We start from the raw sequence: 8,459 nt of genomic DNA, 5'->3' as shown, positions 1-8,459 counted from the left end.
ACACAAACATCACTTTATTACTCGAATATTAACGAATTGGAATGTTTTTTTGTTTTTGGTCAAACTTATTTCAATACTTGTGACTTATAACTGCTTTATATATATGTATATTTTTTATTTTTGAGTTACGTTAATTAAGCTTTTCAGCAGTCCTCTCCCCTTACTGCCTTTAATTATCTTTTAAGCGTTTTATTGCTGTGTTTTAAATGTGCAAAACAAGTAAAATAATATATAAACTAATTAGTCTGATGAGGGGAAAAAATAAAAACAAGAATAAAATGAGAGGAAGTTTTTACAAATAAGGTGAAGTTCTGGAGGAAAAACGATCAGATTCTCCTCCTTCATGTTGGTTTTGGACTCCACTGCTGATCACATGTTCAATGGTTGATGTGACGTAAATACTATACAAAAGTTCAGATAGTTGAACTCTGGAAACATCACGTCAGAATTTTCACCATGCCCCTTGAAATGTGATGCTGCCAGATCGCTACGGTTGAAGCTTCAAACTCGCAGCAGGACCTGGGCGCCACTTTCATGTATGTTTTTGGCTCTTGGCTACTCTCTGTCTTTTAGATCCAACTTTCAAAGACCAGTTTTTCCTGAATAACAGGATCTAACTGAGTGAGAATCTTCACGGACACTCAGCTGCTGCTCCGAGTGACTTCAAATGTAGTGTGGCTGTCTGAAAGAGTTATTGTTCCAGGAAGAGACGCCCCTCCTGAGGTTTGGCCACTGCGCAGTTGGAGGAAAACGCTGGCCTGCAGCAGCAGAGGGACCTGCATGATGGAGGACGAATCAGAACCAGAAAGACAGAACAGTACCGTGCAGTCGGACCAAATTTGGTGGAAATATATAAAATGAAAGATCCTGAAGCCTTGCAGTTTTTGGTTGTAGGCAAAATGAAGGAGGCTGCTGCCACAGAAAATAAAAAACAAAACAAAAACATGACCATCAAAACACTGTTTCCTTAAGCTGAATTCCAAATTTAAGAGTTATTTCTATTTTTTTCCTGTTTAACACTAAAGTGAACATGGATACTATAAGCCACAATGATAAAGTCCTCTACTAGATGCCCTTGTAGTCTTATGTTAAAATCTTAAAAAAACAAAAAAACATGTCAGTAATTTTCTATCTACTGCCCATTCACAGTAGAATAAATTCAAGTGGAATTTTTTTGTTTTCTTACAAATGTTTCACGTTTGTAATAAACTCTGCTGTTTTTGAAACTGGGTGCTTGGATGTAAAACAGGATTCCTTAAACATTTCACCTCGCGCCCTCTTCCATCGTTAATTATTGTCTGCCAGAATTAATGTTTTACTTCACATTAATTTCTCTTAGAAATATAATCAAAATAGGGAAAAAAAGAATTGGGTATGAAGTATAGAAAAAAGTTAATAATTTTTTTATATTTTAAGGTACACATATTTTTATTTAAAAAAAGTATTCGTTGTGAAACATAGAATACAAAAACTTTAAAACAGCTCTTTTTTAGAATGGGATTAAATGTCACAAATTGCTTAAGTAATATGGTTGTTTTGAAATGCTGATGACTTTTTTTTCCATAGCGACACATTGGATGATCTCATTTAGTTTTCTTTGTTTTTTAAAGAAGTATCTTATTATTTAATTTGTATATTTTATTTCTAGACCCTGTTGGTGTTGTGATCTGGGTGGGCTCTGTGGCTGAGCTGACTCCTGGTAGAAAGGGATTCCCAATAAACTGTTTCCTCCCAGCAGAGCCATAAGTTTCTTTTAAAAGTACAGTCGGGTTTTTGTGTGTGGGGTCATGGGGTGTATATGTCGACAGAGGGGAGGGAGTGGGACGGTTGATTTTTAAGTTTCACTTTTTTTTAGTTGGTTTTTAGCTGCAAAGCACTTTGAGCTGCTCAAAACTTGAAAAGCCCTTTTTTGGGAAATACGGTTTGATTTCATGTCTAGTATTTTGTTCGAGAGCCGATTTAGTAGGGGTGTAACGATTAATTAGCTGCATCGATTTATATTCCTTATATCCAACCAGATTGATCCGTCCGAGGCAAGTTGTTTATCAAATCGGACAATGCCAGGCATGTCCAAAGTCCAGCCCGTAAAATGTCCACCGACTCGCAGGCTCCTGCCACAAAACCAATAAAATGCGCCCTCCAGCACCTTTTAAAATACAATTTCTCGATTGTGATCGGCTAAATCAGCCATTTAAGACCTGTGGCAAAACTCTTGTTTGACACTTTCTAGCTCATTTCCAAAAATGTTGACTGTAACTAAAAAATGAAAGTTTACAGCAAGGGAGACTTGGGAATTGGTTTTATTTCCTTGGTGAAATACAAATGATCTATCCCTGCCTGATAATGTCAAGAGACCGGCTGTTTCCATGGAGTTTTTAAAAAAAAAAATCAAGACAAGACATGCTAACCATGCCCATCTAAGCGGGAGAGAATGGTGCATGGTCTGTTTTTACTATTCTATGTGTAGAAATGAAAATTATGACATTTCTATGAAATAGGTCGTTTGCATTGGCCCTCACAAATATTCACATAACATGACAACACGAAGGAGGAAGATGACCGTAGCCAGTGTTGAACCTGTGTTCCATCGTGTGAGCACATGCCGTTATACTGGTTTAACCCGGCATCGCCACACTTCTGCACAAATTCAACCATTAAGCATCTACTGACATGGTGGGTCCTTGAGTTTCCTGTGTGGGCGTTCCCCCTCCAACCACAAAGTTATGTGGATCTCCAGTAATTTCTCCAAGGACCACAACAAGCAGTTTGTGTTTGTTAGCCTGTCAACACTTATCTCCAGACTTGCAGGAATAGTTCTCAGACTTCTAAACTTTGTGTTTCTTTGCAGTTCTTCTAAATTGCTTACAGGCTATAAAAGGATTTTTGTCGTTTTATTACCGGCTGATTGTAAAGCTGCAGTTTGGAGTAACTGAATGTTGATCAGAGTTTTTAATGACATATTGAGTGTTTGACAACGATATCTCACGTTTACAACATAATTATTTTCAGATTTCGATAGAAATTAAGTTTCAGTGCATGGCTGCTCACGGTTTGTGTGGATCTGGACTAAGAAGAAACGATATCGATTCATCAAATCCATGGACCAATTTAATATAGGCTGTTGGTTACAAATTAGATCATACCAACCACAATTATTGAAGCTTAGGTTAATGATTTTACTTTTCCTTTTGTGTAGACTTCAGACAAAATTAGTTGTTCTTTGTAAATAACAAGAAATGCCTAAAAGTTGCATATTTTAACTCAATTTCAAAGTCCAGTCCCAAATTTAATTTTTTTATTTCTAAATTATTAATAAACTAATTTTACACAACTTGTGAGGACACAAAAATAGGCAGTAATCTGTATTCCTGTTGCAAAAACATTAAACACAGAGCTTTTATTTGAGACGTGACAGTGATGATCTGCACCTAAAACATAATGATAAAAAAAGACAAACATTTTAAACAAATCATTGGCCTCACGGTTGAAGTCAAGTCTCTGCTCGCAATTAAGTCCAACGTTGAGTCTCAACTCCTTGAAGCTCAGTCTCGAGTCAAATCTCAAGTCTTTCAGGTCGAGTCGAGTTGTGTTGAGTTGAAGCTTAAATACTTGAGGTTTCAGTCTCAAGTCAAATCTCAGGTCTATGTAGAATCTCAAGTCCTTAAAGTCAAGTCTCGAGTCATATTTCAAATCTTCCAGGTTGAGTCGAGTCGAAGCTCTAGTCCTTGAAGTTTCAGTCTCAAGTAAAATCCCAAGTCTTTCAGGTCAAATCTTGAACTTTTTCGATCAGGTCTTAAGTCCAGGAGGCAGAGTCTAAAGTCAAATCTCAAGTCTTGTAGGTAGAATCTCAGGTCCTTAAGGTCAAATCTTTCAGGTCGAGTCAATTTGAGTTGAGTTGAAGCTTAAGTACTTTAGATTTCAGTCTCAAGTCTTATAGGTAGAATCTCAAGTCCCAAGTTAAATTTCAAATCTTTCAGGTCGAGTCGAGATGAGTTGAAACCTTAGTCCTTGAGGTTTCAGTCTCAAGACAAACCTAAAATCGTTCTGATCAACTCTTTGGCGTTTCGGTCAAGTCTCAAGTCCACGAGTTAGAGTCTAAAGTCAAATCTCAAGTCTTGTAGGTAGGTAGAATCTCAAGTCAAATCTCGAGTCGAGTTGAGTCGAAGCTACGAGGTTTCAGTCTTAAGTCAAATCTCAAGTTTGCATGTGAGATTTAGGTGTGACTCAAGTCTCTAAAGCTTCATTCCAGCGTGTCAACCTCTGGTCTTTTCTAAAAAGTTTTTATGGTAAAATCAAGATCTAAGAGTCGGAGATCAAGAGAGGAAATAAAGATCCTGAATAGATTTTCGTTCCACTGTAAATCACTCACCTAATCCTGATCAATTGAACCCAAATACCAACATCTTTATAGCTGTACTGATTAAGCTTTAATGAGACAAAAGTCAGAAAATCACCTTCTATGAGGAGATGTTTGAAAGCATTTTGACCACTTTTGCTGAAATTTATCAACAGAAGTTACCGAAAGTGGACGGTGAAGAGAAACCTTCAGATTTATTCGCTGTCTCAACTGTTGTTCGACATCGCGACTTTTGTTTTTAAGCTGCAGGTGATTTAGCCACAGTGGTTATTAAATATGAATTTTGTATTTGAAGTTGAGCTTGTGATGAGAGGAGGCCTGTCGGAGTGGCAGGGCGGTACTGTTTACTGTCTTGGAGCGTTCCCCTTCCGGTCGGCCGCGAACGCTCTCTGGGCCCTCTCGTGTGGGAACCCGCCGCCGCCGCAGCATCCTGACACGCCAATTAAAACTGGAGCTTTAATGGGGAGCGTGGGGTTTGCTCGGCTTGGTTTTTACACACTGTGTTGGCCTGTGCTGCTGTGGTTTGGCTTCACTTTCCTTGAAGGGGTTCACTACTAATTGCTTTAGCACAGGGCTTGAGAGAATTCCCCAAACAGCCCCTGGTCTGAAACCCTTTTAACATCCCGGTCTTATCTTTATCCTTCTGCTTCATTTTCATCTTTCCTTTCTCCCTCTATCTCTTTTGCTGTGACCCTGTCCTGTCTTTCCCAATTTGCTCAGCTTTTTCTTCTCCATCCTTCTGTCTCTTCCTCTTTAGTTTGCACTTCTAGTGGGAATTGAGTGCATGCCATGTTTGCAATCTTCTCTCTTTTTTTATTTTTTTTTGCAGTGCTCACTTTTGCCAGAGATCAAAGGGCTTCCCCTCTACATTCCTCTATCTCCCATCTCTGTTTGCTCTCGCCGCATCCCCCTCTCCTTCCACCTGTCCCGCTCTGCTTTTTTCTTTTCTGTGCCTTTTGAAGTCAGCTCCTCAAAAACAATTGAGAAGTTATGGCACTGTCTACCTTGGTCTCTAAAGCACTCCTATGACAGGCAGGTTTCTTCAAGATCAATACTCGGAAATACAGTATGCAGCGCTTTAGGAATTTCTAATGACGCTTGGCTCTCGCGCTCATCTCATTTGCCGATTGACATCAATGCTCTGGGCTGAGATGGTTTCTTTTACAGATTACCAGCAGCCAGCTCCATCAGGCGGATGATTGCGTTTCATTCAACACATAAAACTTTAACACTAGTCAATAGAGACATTATAAAAGCATCTTTCTCCGTGTGCTGAAACGGCTTTTCGTGTTGGAAGTGTTTGCATGTGCACATCTTGACATGTAAATAGACAAAGTATGCGCGCAGCGAGATTGGAATTTGTTCAAATCCAATAAGCCATAAAAGCCTATAAGTATATGAGAATGAACAGGACTTTTATCAGCTGGTTTTTATGAGGGAACTCATAACTGCTGCTTCCTGTTTTTTTAAAGTTTTAATCAAGCTAATAACCAGAGCTCCTCCGTACTGCCCTTTTACGCCTAGAGTCGCTTAGGGCAGCAACAAAGTCTCTCATTTCTGATGGCTGTAGGTGCAGATGGTTCCCCAGGTGTTTCCAACTTCTTTTAGCTCAGCGTCTGCCGATTGGCGGCAGGTGATCTTCGGCCGTCCTCTTTTTCTTTTTCCATCTGGCTTCCAGTGTGGTGCTGTTTTTATGCCATCTTCCCGTCAGTGGCGTCCAAGGTCTGGCTTCCACCACTGTCATTCATACAAGCCTCTTGTCGTTTCCGTAACCATCTTAGTTTTCTTTGACTATGTGGTTAGCCCTGTGCCAAACCCCCAGGGCCAGTGGGCTGCTTTCAGTCTGGCCTCTACCCTTCAATGTGATATCCGGGTCATCGAGACACACAAGTCCATGGGCAACCACTAGTGGTCTCATAGAGACGAGAATAACCAGAGCAGATAAATTAAAATGCTCTTCTGTTCATCGGGTACTTTTCTGACCACTTGAACTAACCATTTGATCACCTATTGATCCAATTTATAGGACAGATTTGAAAAACAGACATCATTTAAGGACTCATGTCTCTGTAAAAGAGTTTTATTTATTTGACTCTTTCCACACACAAATATTTGTCATGGGGCTAAACTTCATCTTTCAGCGGAAAGGAGGGAAAAATCCAGTTTAATAATGGAACATTAAATTAAGTCAACTTGGCAAACAAACACACATTCGCACTTTTTCTGTACAAATAAATACATGTTTGGACAAAAATATGCTTGGATCTTAGATCTACAGTGCAAAATATTATTAAAAAAACCCATCATAGTACAACTTTAAGCAACTATGTAGTAAAATGCTATATGAAATGTATTTTCCTTGTCTATCTACCAATGGAACTATTAGAGTTTGTCTTTCTTAAAATAAAATGTCTTTAGACAAACTTAAATCTTGAAATTGGCTATTAGCACTCTTACTTAAGTCTATTGCTCTAATAATTGGACATATTTTCTTAAAATAAACACCCAAAACAAAAAATGTATGCATCTCTAAATTTGGTATACACTTCCCCCTGAATAGATCTTTATTTTAAGTACTATAACCGTCAAATCTTTCTCATTCCTTTAAAGTAATTTTAGAATAACATTTAAAAAAGTCCTAGAAATTATGTAAATGTATGTTTACTTTCAAACTATTGTAAATCTATTGTAAAAGCGTTCCCAGTGATCTTGGTATTTTTTGCCAAAATAAAACAAAAGCCTGTGTGGTTTTCTAGGACACAGTTCTGCCTTCCTAAAAAGTTGTCTCATATTAAGTGTAATAAGACGTTTAACCTTGAAACTTGACAAAATACATTTTTATTTGTGTTCTTGCAGTGAGAATGTTGCTACTTTTATCTGAGCAAAGAGCGAGGGGTCGTATTTTTATCATCCAAGTGAAATTATACCTGATGGAATTTCTTTCCAGGCAGTTTTACCACAGAAGCACATCTGACAAGACTTTAATTCCCACTTTAGTTCAGAGCAACTGCAGCTCTCTCTATGTTTCTTGAGTCATAAAGATTCCAGGAAATGTCTGTAGCTTTGAAATCACAACGTTTTTAAAACCTTTGCACACCTTGAAACCAGAAACTAGGCCACGCTGTCGTGGAGGAGCGAAAATCAGGTTTAATGACTGCTTTGACTCAAACAGCTGGAATGAAGGTGCAGACTTACTGCTATACTTGAGCATTTAAAGATGAATGGAATTAGAAGCAGAAAACACTCAGACAAAGTTACTGCTGTTAGCATGGAGACTCAAAAGCCGTATCGGTCTCCGGGGAATCGCTTCTTTGCAGAAGCTTCTTCAACTGCCTGGAAATTAGAGGAGAAATGACTATAAAACTACGTCTGACAGAGACTGTCACAACTGTTTAGCATACATGCAAATATGATCAGATTTCTAGCATGCCCTTAGCAAAAAAGTAATCTATTACTTCCTACACTACACATACACGGTCTATGCTAGAAAAGTATTTGGTCCGATTGCTTGCGGAGTGACATTTGTGGGGAGGAAAGCTGTGTGGGAGTGTGTGTGTCTGCTCCGATATCAGTATGTGAGCATGAAAGACATACACAACCACTGAGGATCTCCTTTGATCTGGGGCTCCTATGGACAGATGAAACCAAAATGGATCTTTTTGGTAACTACTCGTCGTGTTTGGAGGAGGAAGAATGCTGAGTTGCACCCAAAGAACACCATACCTGCTGTAAAGCATGGGGGTGGAAACATCATGCTTCCCCCCCCCCCACCGTCAGCCTTGCTTTGGCCTCTGAAAACATTTGAAGTTTCCACACTTCAGCAGAACTGGGTCACTTTCCTAGATTGAAGCAGAACATGAATCCATGAGAGAGGTGCTCGTACCCAAGGATGGAGGAGACCCGCGAGAGGCAGATGATTAAATCTACACAGCTGCTGGCATGTTGGAGAAACCGGCTGATGTGGGAGGCTGTGGAACCTAGCAAGGTCAGAGGGTTTCTGGTGCTGATATGGTGGCATTAAGTTTAGGAGGGTGGGTCTCAGGGAGCATGATGCTAAAAGATCAAAGCCTTATCAAAGTGCACGCACCTAACTAATGACAAG

This window comes from Oryzias latipes, chromosome 10 (genome assembly GCF_002234675.1).
Source record: "Oryzias latipes chromosome 10, ASM223467v1".
NCBI lineage: Eukaryota > Metazoa > Chordata > Actinopteri > Beloniformes > Adrianichthyidae > Oryzias > Oryzias latipes.
Note: the sequence above shows the minus strand (reverse complement) of the source record.